A 17807-nucleotide genomic window follows, 5' to 3' on the forward strand; every position below is an offset into this window, starting at 1 on the left:
CCCGAAGCCTGCTGGACGCTGCTCTGTCCGCCGCTGGACGCCCAGGACGGTCCCCCTCGCGGGCCATGCCATCACAGCAGCCCCCCGCCGAGGAGCGCCCCAGGCTCGCGAGAAGGAGCGCCCCGGGGGAAGCCGAGGCGCTCCAAGCAGGATGAGGCTACCGGGGGCCGGCTGAGGCCAGGGAGGGCCCGGTTCCCGCCGTTCCCTGGGCTGCTGGCAGGGGCTCCTGGGCGCAAGCCCACCCAAGGCCTTGGAGGAAGTCCCAGGGCTCGGCTGGGCTCGGAGGCCAAGGGGCAGCCGAAGGGAGGGTGCAGAGGCAGGCAGGGGCCGGCTCCCTCCACCCCCACCGGGCCTCCCAGGCCCAGGCAGGCGCCGGCCTCTCGGGTCCTCAGAGCCATGGGGGGCCACGGAGGACAGGACGCAGGGAGAGCAGCACCCCACCCCCGCGGAGAAGGACCTCGCCTCGGGGGGGCCCTGCGGCCAGGGCCCCGGGTCCAGGGCGGGTGGGCTGTGTGAGCGGCAGGCCCCACCAGCTGGCCCTCCCTGCCTCCGTCTGGGATCAGACGACCAGTGTCCACGGCAGCCCGCGGAGCCGAGCCCCGGAAGCTGGGGCCATGGCCCTCGGCCCCAGGCTTCACCGCAGGGCCGGCGGCTGGGCTTCGGCGGCCAGAGGGTGACAGGCCTGAGCCCCAAGCACGCGAACGCAGGAGAGGCAAGACCCGGCCGGCTCTGTCCCTGCCCCCCGAGGCCGCCTTGGACCTGGCGGCGGCGGCGGCGGCGGCGGCCGGACACGAGCCGGGTGGTCTCCTGGGGCAAGACAGACCTTCTCAGGCTGAGGGCCCAAGCAAGGCCCAGCACCAGCCGCCTCCGCGTCAGGAAGGACGGAGCGGACCAAGGCAGGCCCACCGCCTGCCTGGCGGGCACCGAAGGCTTCGCTGGGGTTTCCCGGACACAGGAAGGGAGGGACGCGGGTCCGGGGAGGGCCAGGGGTTCGGAGCCCACAGCTGAGGTCCCGCCCGCAGAGAGCCGCCGGGAGGCCCAAGGGCTGCGAGGGTGGGCCTGGGAGGCGGCCGGAGGAGTCGGCCCAGGCGGAAACAGGCTCTGGGCAGAGGTCGTGCCTGCAAGCCATGCTTCTCGTGGCACGTGGACCCTGCCAGCCTCCCACCCGCCTTGCCCTTGGATCCCTGTGGGCCGCCAGGGCCCTCGGGCACTGGGGGATCCGCGTGGCCCGGCACGTGGCCTCAAGGCCGTTCACAGAGAGGGGTCGCCGGGCCGCTGGGCCGGGGCTGGTGTGCGTGTGTGTGTGTGCGCGGGCGTGTGTCTGTGCGTGTGTGTCCGTGTGTGCGTGCGTGTGTGTGAAGTTCTGGGGCAACCCTGCGTCGGACAAGCCCTCTCTGCACCATTTGCCCACCGGCCTCGGCTCATCTCCTGTCTCTGTCTCGGTCTCTCGGTCAGCTTCTCGCCGTCTGTCCAAGGGCAAGCCGGGTGGGGGTGGGGGTGGGGGTGGGGGTGGGGGGTGGAGAGGGTGGTACGCAAGAGACAAGGAACCCACTGGAGAAGAAAGATGATCTCGGGCCGCGGTGGAGACGACGTCTGAGGGAGGGACCAGGGACCCCTATGGGTGGCTCGCAGGAGGGGCCCCTGGGTGGAGAACTGAAAGGCGAGCGGGTTGTGGCTCTGCCCAGCGCGGTCACCCACCAGGCAGCCTCTCTTGTCACCCTGCTGGTCCTCACGTCAGCATCCACGCGTGCTGATCTCTAGCGGAGGGCTGGCCAGGCCCCGGGACACCCACGCCCGCCAGCGTGCGTGCACGCGCGCGCGCACACACCCCGCCCACCCCACCCCCCCAAACACGCCCCTTCCCTCACCCCCACCAGGGGCAGTGACGGAGAGCTCTGTGATGGTGCCGCACGGGGAGGCCCCGTGAGGCCCCGGTGGCTGAAGGCCTCCCTCCTCGACAGAGCCAAGGGACCCACTCGCAGACATTTCCCCGCGCTGTACCGGCGGCTCCCCTGGCCCATCCATTCCACACAGCGCAGGTGGCATCCACAGAGCAGCCCAGAGGCCCATCCCCATCCATCCCAGGGCAGCCCCTTTCCCCCACCCCCACCCCCGCCCCCACCCGCCAAGCCCAAGTGTGTGCTCCTTGCCCACCATCCCCCCCGACACACACGCCCCCCCCCCCAACACGCCCCTTCCCTCACCCCCACAAGGGGCAGTGACAGAGAGCTCTGTGATGGTGCCGCACGGGGAGGCCCCGTGAGGCCCCGGTGGCTGAAGGCCTCCCTCCTCGACAGAGTCTCAGCCAAGCAGCCCTACACGGGCCGGCCCACACAAAGACCGAAGCCGGCCTCCAAACAGCTCCATTTCACCGGGACCAAACTTTCCCGGAAGCAGACCCGGGCACCCCTCTGTCTGTCGCCGCACTACTCACCAGAGCCAAGATCTGGAAGCCACCTAAAGGTCCACTGACAGGTGAGTGCACTTCGAAGGCCCGGGGACATCCATGCGATGGCATCGCACACAGCCAGGAAAAAGCGGCAGAACGAGTGCCATCTGCCGCCGCGGGGCTGGAACGAGAGACCCTCATACTAAGCGAAGGAAGCCAGAAAGGCAAAGACAAGTGCCCTAGGACATCACCTGTTGGTGGACTCTAAACGCCGCAACGGATGGCGCTATCTAAACACCCACCCGCAGACTCCAGAAACCGACGGTGGGCAAGGAGCACACACTTGGGCTTGGCAGGTGGGGGAAAGGGGCTGCCCTGGGATGGATGGGGATGGGCCCCTGGGCTGCTCTGTGGATGCCACCTGCGCTGTGTGGAATGGATGGGCCACGGGAGCCGCCGGTACAGCGCGGGGAAATGTCTGCGAGTGGGTCCCTTGGCGGACCAAGACCCCTGGAAGAAACATTGGACATCAGCTCGACTTTAATCGTAAGAATCGACCTCCGACTCAAAGCAGACGGAGCCACTGCATTGCTGACCGCAGGAGGATTGAGGACGCACGCCCAGCGCCCTCAGCTGCGGGCTCCAAACCCGAGTCAGTTCCCTGTGCAGAAAGAGGCTATCCTCCCAGGCTTCAAGTCAGCGCCAGCGACCTGACGGGGCCGTCTCGGGCATGGGGTGCCACCGTCCGCCCCCCCGCCCCCAGCCCGCCAGCCTTTGCAAACAACGAAACCCAAACGATCCTCCCCGCGGGTTTTTCCAAGCTCTGGTTCAGGTGATCCCGAGGCAGCCTTTGTTTGTTTGTTTGCTTGTTTGTTTGCTTGTTTGTGGATCTGGGCTGCTGGGGCCAATGGGGGTCTTGGGTGGGCTTCAAGGACCTGTCGGGCCACGAGGGATGTGCGGGTGTGGTGTGGGTGGAGAGCACAGGTGGGCAGCAGGCCCTGCGGGGGAGCGGGCCTGGCGGGGAGGGCAGGAGGCTCGGACCGGCCCGTGAGGGACGCGGCGGCGGCGGCGGCGGCGGCGGGGGGCGCTGCGGTGGCGGCGCTTAGGGCAGGTGGCGGCCGCTGTGGGTCGGTGGCTTGAGGCAAGAGAGAGCATTGCGAGGTGCGAGAGTGTGGGTGAGGGTTGCGGGGGGCGCGTGGGAGCGCGTGTGTGAGTGGGGGTGCGGGGCGCGGGGGGTCGGGGGTGCGGGGCGCGGGAGGTGGGCTCGGGAGAGGCAGGCGAAGGCAGCGGGCGAGCCGGGGCAAAAGGCGAGGCGAAAGGGCCCGGGGCGGGCCGGGGAGGCGAGCGGGAGCGCAAAACAAGTGGCCGCACCTGCGGCATATGGAGGTTCCCAGGCTAGGGGTCGAGCCACAGCCACTGTAGAAGCAACGCCGAGTAGTTATGTTGTGAGCCACACGGGAAGTCCGAGTTCTCGGCTGCCGAGAGGCGCTCAAATGGAGCCGGGCGGCTGACGTCACGGGCGTCGGCGCGGCGGCCGGGTGGGAGCGAGCGCCACCTGGTGGGCTGCCGGGGGATGGGAGCGCCGCGCGTTGCTGGAGGGGAGGGGAGTGGGGGGGGGTGTCCCGGCGTCCGGGGGGGCGGGGGGGTGGGGTGGGGTGGGGGCGGAGGGGTGGAGGGGGTGAGGGCGCGGGGGTGTGTCCCGGGGGTCGGGGGGGAGTGTGTGTGTGTGTGGGTGGGTGGGGGGATGTCCCGGGGGTCTGGGCTGGCGCTCGGGGGCTTCGGGACAGTGTGGAGCGGTGTGGGGACAGTGCCTCAGGGCCGCACGCTGGGATCGCCCCGCCCTGCCCTGGGGCCTGGCCGGCCTGGCCCTTGGCCTCCGCGGCTCCCCGGCTCCCGGGCCTCCCCTTCCGCCCCTGTGCAGGGGCACTCGTGTCCTGGAGGGACGGCGACCACCGGCTGCCCTGCCTGCCCAGTCCTCGGCCGTACTCAGCCCACGGCGGGCTCCTGGAGAGCCCTGGGCCGGGCCCCCCTCGGTAGTGCCAGGGAGGAAAACGGGGGCTGGTCTGCAGGGGCATTGGCCAGAGGCTGGCGACCACAACCACGGGGGTGGGGGGTGGGGGGGGCGGCGCGGGGTGGGGTGGGGTGGGGTGGGGTGGAGTGGGGGGGGAACCTCCCGGCATGGGGGGTGGGGGGCGGGCCCGGTGGCTGTCTGGGGCGGGAGAGCCGGGGCCCCGAGCACAGCAAGGAGCCGCACCGCCAGCCCAATGGACCCGGTCCCCTGCCGCCCACCCGGGGTCTAGAGGGAGGGTCAGGCCGGGCCCGAAGCCTGCTGGACGCTGCTCTGTCCGCCGCTGGACGCCCAGGACGGTCCCCCTCGCGGGCCATGCCATCACAGCAGCCCCCCGCCGAGGAGCGCCCCAGGCTCGCGAGAAGGAGCGCCCCGGGGGAAGCCGAGGCGCTCCAAGCAGGATGAGGCTACCGGGGGCCGGCTGAGGCCAGGGAGGGCCCGGTTCCCGCCGTTCCCTGGGCTGCTGGCAGGGGCTCCTGGGCGCAAGCCCACCCAAGGCCTTGGAGGAAGTCCCAGGGCTCGGCTGGGCTCGGAGGCCAAGGGGCAGCCGAAGGGAGGGTGCAGAGGCAGGCAGGGGCCGGCTCCCTCCACCCCCACCGGGCCTCCCAGGCCCAGGCAGGCGCCGGCCTCTCGGGTCCTCAGAGCCATGGGGGGCCACGGAGGACAGGACGCAGGGAGAGCAGCACCCCACCCCCGCGGAGAAGGACCTCGCCTCGGGGGGGGGCCCTGCGGCCAGGGCCCCGGGTCCAGGGCGGGTGGGCTGTGTGAGCGGCAGGCCCCACCAGCTGGCCCTCCCTGCCTCCGTCTGGGATCAGACGACCAGTGTCCACGGCAGCCCGCGGAGCCGAGCCCCGGAAGCTGGGGCCATGGCCCTCGGCCCCAGGCTTCACCGCAGGGCCGGCGGCTGGGCTTCGGCGGCCAGAGGGTGACAGGCCTGAGCCCCAAGCACGCGAACGCAGGAGAGGCAAGACCCGGCCGGCTCTGTCCCTGCCCCCCGAGGCCGCCTTGGACCTGGCGGCGGCGGCGGCGGCGGCGGCGGCGGCCGGACACGAGCCGGGTGGTCTCCTGGGGCAAGACAGACCTTCTCAGGCTGAGGGCCCAAGCAAGGCCCAGCACCAGCCGCCTCCGCGTCAGGAAGGACGGAGCGGACCAAGGCAGGCCCACCGCCTGCCTGGCGGGCACCGAAGGCTTCGCTGGGGTTTCCCGGACACAGGAAGGGAGGGACGCGGGTCCGGGGAGGGCCAGGGGTTCGGAGCCCACAGCTGAGGTCCCGCCCGCAGAGAGCCGCCGGGAGGCCCAAGGGCTGCGAGGGTGGGCCTGGGAGGCGGCCGGAGGAGTCGGCCCAGGCGGAAACAGGCTCTGGGCAGAGGTCGTGCCTGCAAGCCATGCTTCTCGTGGCACGTGGACCCTGCCAGCCTCCCACCCGCCTTGCCCTTGGATCCCTGTGGGCCGCCAGGGCCCTCGGGCACTGGGGGATCCGCGTGGCCCGGCACGTGGCCTCAAGGCCGTTCACAGAGAGGGGTCGCCGGGCCGCTGGGCCGGGGCTGGTGTGCGTGTGTGTGTGTGCGCGGGCGTGTGTCTGTGCGTGTGTGTCCGTGTGTGCGTGCGTGTGTGTGAAGTTCTGGGGCAACCCTGCGTCGGACAAGCCCTCTCTGCACCATTTGCCCACCGGCCTCGGCTCATCTCCTGTCTCTGTCTCGGTCTCTCGGTCAGCTTCTCGCCGTCTGTCCAAGGGCAAGCCGGGTGGGGGTGGGGGTGGGGGTGGGGGTGGGGGTGGGGGGTGGAGAGGGTGGTACGCAAGAGACAAGGAACCCACTGGAGAAGAAAGATGATCTCGGGCCGCGGTGGAGACGACGTCTGAGGGAGGGACCAGGGACCCCTATGGGTGGCTCGCAGGAGGGGCCCCTGGGTGGAGAACTGAAAGGCGAGCGGGTTGTGGCTCTGCCCAGCGCGGTCACCCACCAGGCAGCCTCTCTTGTCACCCTGCTGGTCCTCACGTCAGCATCCACGCGTGCTGATCTCTAGCGGAGGGCTGGCCAGGCCCCGGGACACCCACGCCCGCCAGCGTGCGTGCACGCGCGCGCGCACACACCCCGCCCACCCCACCCCCCCAAACACGCCCCTTCCCTCACCCCCACCAGGGGCAGTGACGGAGAGCTCTGTGATGGTGCCGCACGGGGAGGCCCCGTGAGGCCCCGGTGGCTGAAGGCCTCCCTCCTCGACAGAGCCAAGGGACCCACTCGCAGACATTTCCCCGCGCTGTACCGGCGGCTCCCCTGGCCCATCCATTCCACACAGCGCAGGTGGCATCCACAGAGCAGCCCAGAGGCCCATCCCCATCCATCCCAGGGCAGCCCCTTTCCCCCACCCCCACCCCCGCCCCCACCCGCCAAGCCCAAGTGTGTGCTCCTTGCCCACCATCCCCCCCGACACACACGCCCCCCCCCCAACACGCCCCTTCCCTCACCCCCACAAGGGGCAGTGACAGAGAGCTCTGTGATGGTGCCGCACGGGGAGGCCCCGTGAGGCCCCGGTGGCTGAAGGCCTCCCTCCTCGACAGAGTCTCAGCCAAGCAGCCCTACACGGGCCGGCCCACACAAAGACCGAAGCCGGCCTCCAAACAGCTCCATTTCACCGGGACCAAACTTTCCCGGAAGCAGACCCGGGCACCCCTCTGTCTGTCGCCGCACTACTCACCAGAGCCAAGATCTGGAAGCCACCTAAAGGTCCACTGACAGGTGAGTGCACTTCGAAGGCCCGGGGACATCCATGCGATGGCATCGCACACAGCCAGGAAAAAGCGGCAGAACGAGTGCCATCTGCCGCCGCGGGGCTGGAACGAGAGACCCTCATACTAAGCGAAGGAAGCCAGAAAGGCAAAGACAAGTGCCCTAGGACATCACCTGTTGGTGGACTCTAAACGCCGCAACGGATGGCGCTATCTAAACACCCACCCGCAGACTCCAGAAACCGACGGTGGGCAAGGAGCACACACTTGGGCTTGGCAGGTGGGGGAAAGGGGCTGCCCTGGGATGGATGGGGATGGGCCCCTGGGCTGCTCTGTGGATGCCACCTGCGCTGTGTGGAATGGATGGGCCACGGGAGCCGCCGGTACAGCGCGGGGAAATGTCTGCGAGTGGGTCCCTTGGCGGACCAAGACCCCTGGAAGAAACATTGGACATCAGCTCGACTTTAATCGTAAGAATCGACCTCCGACTCAAAGCAGACGGAGCCACTGCATTGCTGACCGCAGGAGGATTGAGGACGCACGCCCAGCGCCCTCAGCTGCGGGCTCCAAACCCGAGTCAGTTCCCTGTGCAGAAAGAGGCTATCCTCCCAGGCTTCAAGTCAGCGCCAGCGACCTGACGGGGCCGTCTCGGGCATGGGGTGCCACCGTCCGCCCCCCCGCCCCCAGCCCGCCAGCCTTTGCAAACAACGAAACCCAAACGATCCTCCCCGCGGGTTTTTCCAAGCTCTGGTTCAGGTGATCCCGAGGCAGCCTTTGTTTGTTTGTTTGCTTGTTTGTTTGCTTGTTTGTGGATCTGGGCTGCTGGGGCCAGTGGGGGTCTTGGGTGAGCTTCAAGGACCTGTCGGGCCACGAGGGATGTGCGGGTGTGGTGTGGGTGGAGAGCACAGGTGGGCAGCAGGCCCTGCGGGGGAGCGGGCCTGGCGGGGAGGGCAGGAGGCACGGACCGGCCCGTGAGGGACGCGGCGGCGGCGGCGGCGGCGGCGGCGGCGGCGGTGGGGGGCGCTGCGGTGGCGGCGCTTAGGGCAGGTGGCGGCCGCTGTGGGTCGGTGGCTTGAGGCAAGAGAGAGCATTGCGAGGTGCGAGAGTGTGGGTGAGGGTTGCGGGGGGCGCGTGGGAGCGCGTGTGTGAGTGGGGGTGCGGGGCGCGGGAGGTGGGCTCGGGAGAGGCAGGCGAAGGCAGCGGGCGAGCCGGGGCAAAAGGCGAGGCGAAAGGGCCCGGGGCGGGCCGGGGAGGCGAGCGGGAGCGCAAAACAAGTGGCCGCACCTGCGGCATATGGAGGTTCCCAGGCTAGGGGTCGAGCCACAGCCACTGTAGAAGCAACGCCGAGTAGTTATGTTGTGAGCCACACGGGAAGTCCGAGTTCTCGGCTGCCGAGAGGCGCTCAAATGGAGCCGGGCGGCTGACGTCACGGGCGTCGGCGCGGCGGCCGGGTGGGAGCGAGCGCCACCTGGTGGGCTGCCGGGGGATGGGAGCGCCGCGCGTTGCTGGAGGGGAGGGGAGTGGGGGGGGGTGTCCCGGCGTCCGGGGGGGCGGGGGGGTGGGGTGGGGTGGGGGCGGAGGGGTGGAGGGGGTGAGGGCGCGGGGGTGTGTCCCGGGGGTCGGGGGGGAGTGTGTGTGTGTGTGGGTGGGTGGGGGGATGTCCCGGGGGTCTGGGCTGGCGCTCGGGGGCTTCGGGACAGTGTGGAGCGGTGTGGGGACAGTGCCTCAGGGCCGCACGCTGGGATCGCCCCGCCCTGCCCTGGGGCCTGGCCGGCCTGGCCCTTGGCCTCCGCGGCTCCCCGGCTCCCGGGCCTCCCCTTCCGCCCCTGTGCAGGGGCACTCGTGTCCTGGAGGGACGGCGACCACCGGCTGCCCTGCCTGCCCAGTCCTCGGCCGTACTCAGCCCACGGCGGGCTCCTGGAGAGCCCTGGGCCGGGCCCCCCTCGGTAGTGCCAGGGAGGAAAACGGGGGCTGGTCTGCAGGGGCATTGGCCAGAGGCTGGCGACCACAACCACGGGGGTGGGGGGTGGGGGGGGCGGCGCGGGGTGGGGTGGGGTGGGGTGGGGTGGAGTGGGGGGGGAACCTCCCGGCATGGGGGGTGGGGGGCGGGCCCGGTGGCTGTCTGGGGCGGGAGAGCCGGGGCCCCGAGCACAGCAAGGAGCCGCACCGCCAGCCCAATGGACCCGGTCCCCTGCCGCCCACCCGGGGTCTAGAGGGAGGGTCAGGCCGGGCCCGAAGCCTGCTGGACGCTGCTCTGTCCGCCGCTGGACGCCCAGGACGGTCCCCCTCGCGGGCCATGCCATCACAGCAGCCCCCCGCCGAGGAGCGCCCCAGGCTCGCGAGAAGGAGCGCCCCGGGGGAAGCCGAGGCGCTCCAAGCAGGATGAGGCTACCGGGGGCCGGCTGAGGCCAGGGAGGGCCCGGTTCCCGCCGTTCCCTGGGCTGCTGGCAGGGGCTCCTGGGCGCAAGCCCACCCAAGGCCTTGGAGGAAGTCCCAGGGCTCGGCTGGGCTCGGAGGCCAAGGGGCAGCCGAAGGGAGGGTGCAGAGGCAGGCAGGGGCCGGCTCCCTCCACCCCCACCGGGCCTCCCAGGCCCAGGCAGGCGCCGGCCTCTCGGGTCCTCAGAGCCATGGGGGGCCACGGAGGACAGGACGCAGGGAGAGCAGCACCCCACCCCCGCGGAGAAGGACCTCGCCTCGGGGGGGGGCCCTGCGGCCAGGGCCCCGGGTCCAGGGCGGGTGGGCTGTGTGAGCGGCAGGCCCCACCAGCTGGCCCTCCCTGCCTCCGTCTGGGATCAGACGACCAGTGTCCACGGCAGCCCGCGGAGCCGAGCCCCGGAAGCTGGGGCCATGGCCCTCGGCCCCAGGCTTCACCGCAGGGCCGGCGGCTGGGCTTCGGCGGCCAGAGGGTGACAGGCCTGAGCCCCAAGCACGCGAACGCAGGAGAGGCAAGACCCGGCCGGCTCTGTCCCTGCCCCCCGAGGCCGCCTTGGACCTGGCGGCGGCGGCGGCGGCGGCGGCGGCGGCCGGACACGAGCCGGGTGGTCTCCTGGGGCAAGACAGACCTTCTCAGGCTGAGGGCCCAAGCAAGGCCCAGCACCAGCCGCCTCCGCGTCAGGAAGGACGGAGCGGACCAAGGCAGGCCCACCGCCTGCCTGGCGGGCACCGAAGGCTTCGCTGGGGTTTCCCGGACACAGGAAGGGAGGGACGCGGGTCCGGGGAGGGCCAGGGGTTCGGAGCCCACAGCTGAGGTCCCGCCCGCAGAGAGCCGCCGGGAGGCCCAAGGGCTGCGAGGGTGGGCCTGGGAGGCGGCCGGAGGAGTCGGCCCAGGCGGAAACAGGCTCTGGGCAGAGGTCGTGCCTGCAAGCCATGCTTCTCGTGGCACGTGGACCCTGCCAGCCTCCCACCCGCCTTGCCCTTGGATCCCTGTGGGCCGCCAGGGCCCTCGGGCACTGGGGGATCCGCGTGGCCCGGCACGTGGCCTCAAGGCCGTTCACAGAGAGGGGTCGCCGGGCCGCTGGGCCGGGGCTGGTGTGCGTGTGTGTGTGTGCGCGGGCGTGTGTCTGTGCGTGTGTGTCCGTGTGTGCGTGCGTGTGTGTGAAGTTCTGGGGCAACCCTGCGTCGGACAAGCCCTCTCTGCACCATTTGCCCACCGGCCTCGGCTCATCTCCTGTCTCTGTCTCGGTCTCTCGGTCAGCTTCTCGCCGTCTGTCCAAGGGCAAGCCGGGTGGGGGTGGGGGTGGGGGTGGGGGTGGGGGTGGGGGGTGGAGAGGGTGGTACGCAAGAGACAAGGAACCCACTGGAGAAGAAAGATGATCTCGGGCCGCGGTGGAGACGACGTCTGAGGGAGGGACCAGGGACCCCTATGGGTGGCTCGCAGGAGGGGCCCCTGGGTGGAGAACTGAAAGGCGAGCGGGTTGTGGCTCTGCCCAGCGCGGTCACCCACCAGGCAGCCTCTCTTGTCACCCTGCTGGTCCTCACGTCAGCATCCACGCGTGCTGATCTCTAGCGGAGGGCTGGCCAGGCCCCGGGACACCCACGCCCGCCAGCGTGCGTGCACGCGCGCGCGCACACACCCCGCCCACCCCACCCCCCCAAACACGCCCCTTCCCTCACCCCCACCAGGGGCAGTGACGGAGAGCTCTGTGATGGTGCCGCACGGGGAGGCCCCGTGAGGCCCCGGTGGCTGAAGGCCTCCCTCCTCGACAGAGCCAAGGGACCCACTCGCAGACATTTCCCCGCGCTGTACCGGCGGCTCCCCTGGCCCATCCATTCCACACAGCGCAGGTGGCATCCACAGAGCAGCCCAGAGGCCCATCCCCATCCATCCCAGGGCAGCCCCTTTCCCCCACCCCCACCCCCGCCCCCACCCGCCAAGCCCAAGTGTGTGCTCCTTGCCCACCATCCCCCCCGACACACACGCCCCCCCCCCAACACGCCCCTTCCCTCACCCCCACAAGGGGCAGTGACAGAGAGCTCTGTGATGGTGCCGCACGGGGAGGCCCCGTGAGGCCCCGGTGGCTGAAGGCCTCCCTCCTCGACAGAGTCTCAGCCAAGCAGCCCTACACGGGCCGGCCCACACAAAGACCGAAGCCGGCCTCCAAACAGCTCCATTTCACCGGGACCAAACTTTCCCGGAAGCAGACCCGGGCACCCCTCTGTCTGTCGCCGCACTACTCACCAGAGCCAAGATCTGGAAGCCACCTAAAGGTCCACTGACAGGTGAGTGCACTTCGAAGGCCCGGGGACATCCATGCGATGGCATCGCACACAGCCAGGAAAAAGCGGCAGAACGAGTGCCATCTGCCGCCGCGGGGCTGGAACGAGAGACCCTCATACTAAGCGAAGGAAGCCAGAAAGGCAAAGACAAGTGCCCTAGGACATCACCTGTTGGTGGACTCTAAACGCCGCAACGGATGGCGCTATCTAAACACCCACCCGCAGACTCCAGAAACCGACGGTGGGCAAGGAGCACACACTTGGGCTTGGCAGGTGGGGGAAAGGGGCTGCCCTGGGATGGATGGGGATGGGCCCCTGGGCTGCTCTGTGGATGCCACCTGCGCTGTGTGGAATGGATGGGCCACGGGAGCCGCCGGTACAGCGCGGGGAAATGTCTGCGAGTGGGTCCCTTGGCGGACCAAGACCCCTGGAAGAAACATTGGACATCAGCTCGACTTTAATCGTAAGAATCGACCTCCGACTCAAAGCAGACGGAGCCACTGCATTGCTGACCGCAGGAGGATTGAGGACGCACGCCCAGCGCCCTCAGCTGCGGGCTCCAAACCCGAGTCAGTTCCCTGTGCAGAAAGAGGCTATCCTCCCAGGCTTCAAGTCAGCGCCAGCGACCTGACGGGGCCGTCTCGGGCATGGGGTGCCACCGTCAGCCCCCCCGCCCCCAGCCCGCCAGCCTTTGCAAACAACGAAACCCAAACGATCCTCCCCGCGGGTTTTTCCAAGCTCTGGTTCAGGTGATCCCGAGGCAGCCTTTGTTTGTTTGTTTGCTTGTTTGTTTGCTTGTTTGTGGATCTGGGCTGCTGGGGCCAGTGGGGGTCTTGGGTGAGCTTCAAGGACCTGTCGGGCCACGAGGGATGTGCGGGTGTGGTGTGGGTGGAGAGCACAGGTGGGCAGCAGGCCCTGCGGGGGAGCGGGCCTGGCGGGGAGGGCAGGAGGCACGGACCGGCCCGTGAGGGACGCGGCGGCGGCGGCGGCGGCGGCGGCGGCGGCGGCGGTGGGGGGCGCTGCGGTGGCGGCGCTTAGGGCAGGTGGCGGCCGCTGTGGGTCGGTGGCTTGAGGCAAGAGAGAGCATTGCGAGGTGCGAGAGTGTGGGTGAGGGTTGCGGGGGGCGCGTGGGAGCGCGTGTGTGAGTGGGGGTGCGGGGCGCGGGAGGTGGGCTCGGGAGAGGCAGGCGAAGGCAGCGGGCGAGCCGGGGCAAAAGGCGAGGCGAAAGGGCCCGGGGCGGGCCGGGGAGGCGAGCGGGAGCGCAAAACAAGTGGCCGCACCTGCGGCATATGGAGGTTCCCAGGCTAGGGGTCGAGCCACAGCCACTGTAGAAGCAACGCCGAGTAGTTATGTTGTGAGCCACACGGGAAGTCCGAGTTCTCGGCTGCCGAGAGGCGCTCAAATGGAGCCGGGCGGCTGACGTCACGGGCGTCGGCGCGGCGGCCGGGTGGGAGCGAGCGCCACCTGGTGGGCTGCCGGGGGATGGGAGCGCCGCGCGTTGCTGGAGGGGAGGGGAGTGGGGGGGGGTGTCCCGGCGTCCGGGGGGGCGGGGGGGTGGGGTGGGGTGGGGGCGGAGGGGTGGAGGGGGTGAGGGCGCGGGGGTGTGTCCCGGGGGTCGGGGGGGGAGTGTGTGTGTGTGTGGGTGGGTGGGGGGATGTCCCGGGGGTCTGGGCTGGCGCTCGGGGGCTTCGGGACAGTGTGGAGCGGTGTGGGGACAGTGCCTCAGGGCCGCACGCTGGGATCGCCCCGCCCTGCCCTGGGGCCTGGCCGGCCTGGCCCTTGGCCTCCGCGGCTCCCCGGCTCCCGGGCCTCCCCTTCCGCCCCTGTGCAGGGGCACTCGTGTCCTGGAGGGACGGCGACCACCGGCTGCCCTGCCTGCCCAGTCCTCGGCCGTACTCAGCCCACGGCGGGCTCCTGGAGAGCCCTGGGCCGGGCCCCCCTCGGTAGTGCCAGGGAGGAAAACGGGGGCTGGTCTGCAGGGGCATTGGCCAGAGGCTGGCGACCACAACCACGGGGGTGGGGGGTGGGGGGGGCGGCGCGGGGTGGGGTGGGGTGGGGTGGGGTGGAGTGGGGGGGGAACCTCCCGGCATGGGGGGTGGGGGGCGGGCCCGGTGGCTGTCTGGGGCGGGAGAGCCGGGGCCCCGAGCACAGCAAGGAGCCGCACCGCCAGCCCAATGGACCCGGTCCCCTGCCGCCCACCCGGGGTCTAGAGGGAGGGTCAGGCCGGGCCCGAAGCCTGCTGGACGCTGCTCTGTCCGCCGCTGGACGCCCAGGACGGTCCCCCTCGCGGGCCATGCCATCACAGCAGCCCCCCGCCGAGGAGCGCCCCAGGCTCGCGAGAAGGAGCGCCCCGGGGGAAGCCGAGGCGCTCCAAGCAGGATGAGGCTACCGGGGGCCGGCTGAGGCCAGGGAGGGCCCGGTTCCCGCCGTTCCCTGGGCTGCTGGCAGGGGCTCCTGGGCGCAAGCCCACCCAAGGCCTTGGAGGAAGTCCCAGGGCTCGGCTGGGCTCGGAGGCCAAGGGGCAGCCGAAGGGAGGGTGCAGAGGCAGGCAGGGGCCGGCTCCCTCCACCCCCACCGGGCCTCCCAGGCCCAGGCAGGCGCCGGCCTCTCGGGTCCTCAGAGCCATGGGGGGCCACGGAGGACAGGACGCAGGGAGAGCAGCACCCCACCCCCGCGGAGAAGGACCTCGCCTCGGGGGGGCCCTGCGGCCAGGGCCCCGGGTCCAGGGCGGGTGGGCTGTGTGAGCGGCAGGCCCCACCAGCTGGCCCTCCCTGCCTCCGTCTGGGATCAGACGACCAGTGTCCACGGCAGCCCGCGGAGCCGAGCCCCGGAAGCTGGGGCCATGGCCCTCGGCCCCAGGCTTCACCGCAGGGCCGGCGGCTGGGCTTCGGCGGCCAGAGGGTGACAGGCCTGAGCCCCAAGCACGCGAACGCAGGAGAGGCAAGACCCGGCCGGCTCTGTCCCTGCCCCCCGAGGCCGCCTTGGACCTGGCGGCGGCGGCGGCGGCGGCGGCCGGACACGAGCCGGGTGGTCTCCTGGGGCAAGACAGACCTTCTCAGGCTGAGGGCCCAAGCAAGGCCCAGCACCAGCCGCCTCCGCGTCAGGAAGGACGGAGCGGACCAAGGCAGGCCCACCGCCTGCCTGGCGGGCACCGAAGGCTTCGCTGGGGTTTCCCGGACACAGGAAGGGAGGGACGCGGGTCCGGGGAGGGCCAGGGGTTCGGAGCCCACAGCTGAGGTCCCGCCCGCAGAGAGCCGCCGGGAGGCCCAAGGGCTGCGAGGGTGGGCCTGGGAGGCGGCCGGAGGAGTCGGCCCAGGCGGAAACAGGCTCTGGGCAGAGGTCGTGCCTGCAAGCCATGCTTCTCGTGGCACGTGGACCCTGCCAGCCTCCCACCCGCCTTGCCCTTGGATCCCTGTGGGCCGCCAGGGCCCTCGGGCACTGGGGGATCCGCGTGGCCCGGCACGTGGCCTCAAGGCCGTTCACAGAGAGGGGTCGCCGGGCCGCTGGGCCGGGGCTGGTGTGCGTGTGTGTGTGTGCGCGGGCGTGTGTCTGTGCGTGTGTGTCCGTGTGTGCGTGCGTGTGTGTGAAGTTCTGGGGCAACCCTGCGTCGGACAAGCCCTCTCTGCACCATTTGCCCACCGGCCTCGGCTCATCTCCTGTCTCTGTCTCGGTCTCTCGGTCAGCTTCTCGCCGTCTGTCCAAGGGCAAGCCGGGTGGGGGTGGGGGTGGGGGTGGGGGTGGGGGGTGGAGAGGGTGGTACGCAAGAGACAAGGAACCCACTGGAGAAGAAAGATGATCTCGGGCCGCGGTGGAGACGACGTCTGAGGGAGGGACCAGGGACCCCTATGGGTGGCTCGCAGGAGGGGCCCCTGGGTGGAGAACTGAAAGGCGAGCGGGTTGTGGCTCTGCCCAGCGCGGTCACCCACCAGGCAGCCTCTCTTGTCACCCTGCTGGTCCTCACGTCAGCATCCACGCGTGCTGATCTCTAGCGGAGGGCTGGCCAGGCCCCGGGACACCCACGCCCGCCAGCGTGCGTGCACGCGCGCGCGCACACACCCCGCCCACCCCACCCCCCCAAACACGCCCCTTCCCTCACCCCCACCAGGGGCAGTGACGGAGAGCTCTGTGATGGTGCCGCACGGGGAGGCCCCGTGAGGCCCCGGTGGCTGAAGGCCTCCCTCCTCGACAGAGCCAAGGGACCCACTCGCAGACATTTCCCCGCGCTGTACCGGCGGCTCCCCTGGCCCATCCATTCCACACAGCGCAGGTGGCATCCACAGAGCAGCCCAGAGGCCCATCCCCATCCATCCCAGGGCAGCCCCTTTCCCCCACCCCCACCCCCGCCCCCACCCGCCAAGCCCAAGTGTGTGCTCCTTGCCCACCATCCCCCCCGACACACACGCCCCCCCCCCCAACACGCCCCTTCCCTCACCCCCACAAGGGGCAGTGACAGAGAGCTCTGTGATGGTGCCGCACGGGGAGGCCCCGTGAGGCCCCGGTGGCTGAAGGCCTCCCTCCTCGACAGAGTCTCAGCCAAGCAGCCCTACACGGGCCGGCCCACACAAAGACCGAAGCCGGCCTCCAAACAGCTCCATTTCACCGGGACCAAACTTTCCCGGAAGCAGACCCGGGCACCCCTCTGTCTGTCGCCGCACTACTCACCAGAGCCAAGATCTGGAAGCCACCTAAAGGTCCACTGACAGGTGAGTGCACTTCGAAGGCCCGGGGACATCCATGCGATGGCATCGCACACAGCCAGGAAAAAGCGGCAGAACGAGTGCCATCTGCCGCCGCGGGGCTGGAACGAGAGACCCTCATACTAAGCGAAGGAAGCCAGAAAGGCAAAGACAAGTGCCCTAGGACATCACCTGTTGGTGGACTCTAAACGCCGCAACGGATGGCGCTATCTAAACACCCACCCGCAGACTCCAGAAACCGACGGTGGGCAAGGAGCACACACTTGGGCTTGGCAGGTGGGGGAAAGGGGCTGCCCTGGGATGGATGGGGATGGGCCCCTGGGCTGCTCTGTGGATGCCACCTGCGCTGTGTGGAATGGATGGGCCACGGGAGCCGCCGGTACAGCGCGGGGAAATGTCTGCGAGTGGGTCCCTTGGCGGACCAAGACCCCTGGAAGAAACATTGGACATCAGCTCGACTTTAATCGTAAGAATCGACCTCCGACTCAAAGCAGACGGAGCCACTGCATTGCTGACCGCAGGAGGATTGAGGACGCACGCCCAGCGCCCTCAGCTGCGGGCTCCAAACCCGAGTCAGTTCCCTGTGCAGAAAGAGGCTATCCTCCCAGGCTTCAAGTCAGCGCCAGCGACCTGACGGGGCCGTCTCGGGCATGGGGTGCCACCGTCCGCCCCCCCGCCCCCAGCCCGCCAGCCTTTGCAAACAACGAAACCCAAACGATCCTCCCCGCGGGTTTTTCCAAGCTCTGGTTCAGGTGATCCCGAGGCAGCCTTTGTTTGTTTGTTTGCTTGTTTGTTTGCTTGTTTGTGGATCTGGGCTGCTGGGGCCAGTGGGGGTCTTGGGTGAGCTTCAAGGACCTGTCGGGCCACGAGGGATGTGCGGGTGTGGTGTGGGTGGAGAGCACAGGTGGGCAGCAGGCCCTGCGGGGGAGCGGGCCTGGCGGGGAGGGCAGGAGGCACGGACCGGCCCGTGAGGGACGCGGCGGCGGCGGCGGCGGCGGCGGCGGCGGCGGCGGTGGGGGGCGCTGCGGTGGCGGCGCTTAGGGCAGGTGGCGGCCGCTGTGGGTCGGTGGCTTGAGGCAAGAGAGAGCATTGCGAGGTGCGAGAGTGTGGGTGAGGGTTGCGGGGGGCGCGTGGGAGCGCGTGTGTGAGTGGGGGTGCGGGGCGCGGGAGGTGGGCTCGGGAGAGGCAGGCGAAGGCAGCGGGCGAGCC

The 17807-nt window shown here is 70.5% G+C and overlaps 1 long non-coding RNA gene across 1 annotated transcript in view; it reads right to left on the reverse strand.

Annotated features, from left to right (window-relative positions):
• LOC146394314 (uncharacterized) overlaps positions 1 to 17807 on the reverse strand; it is a 110193-nt gene that overhangs the window by 40303 nt on the left and 52083 nt on the right. The window contains exons 13-16 of the long non-coding RNA XR_014836254.1: positions 16564 to 16699; positions 11864 to 11999; positions 7155 to 7290; positions 2435 to 2570 (exon numbers count right to left, since the gene is read on the reverse strand). This is a non-coding gene — a long non-coding RNA (uncharacterized LOC146394314). The remainder of the gene's footprint in view (positions 1 to 2434; positions 2571 to 7154; positions 7291 to 11863; positions 12000 to 16563; positions 16700 to 17807) is intronic.

The sequence above is a fragment of the Sus scrofa genome, unplaced genomic scaffold (genome assembly GCF_054392235.1).
Source record: "Sus scrofa isolate SSC_HxYL_T2T_F1_AM1 unplaced genomic scaffold, Sscrofa_HxYL_maternal_Yorkshire_Landrace_v2.0 dam_41, whole genome shotgun sequence".
Taxonomy (NCBI): Eukaryota; Metazoa; Chordata; class Mammalia; order Artiodactyla; family Suidae; genus Sus; species Sus scrofa.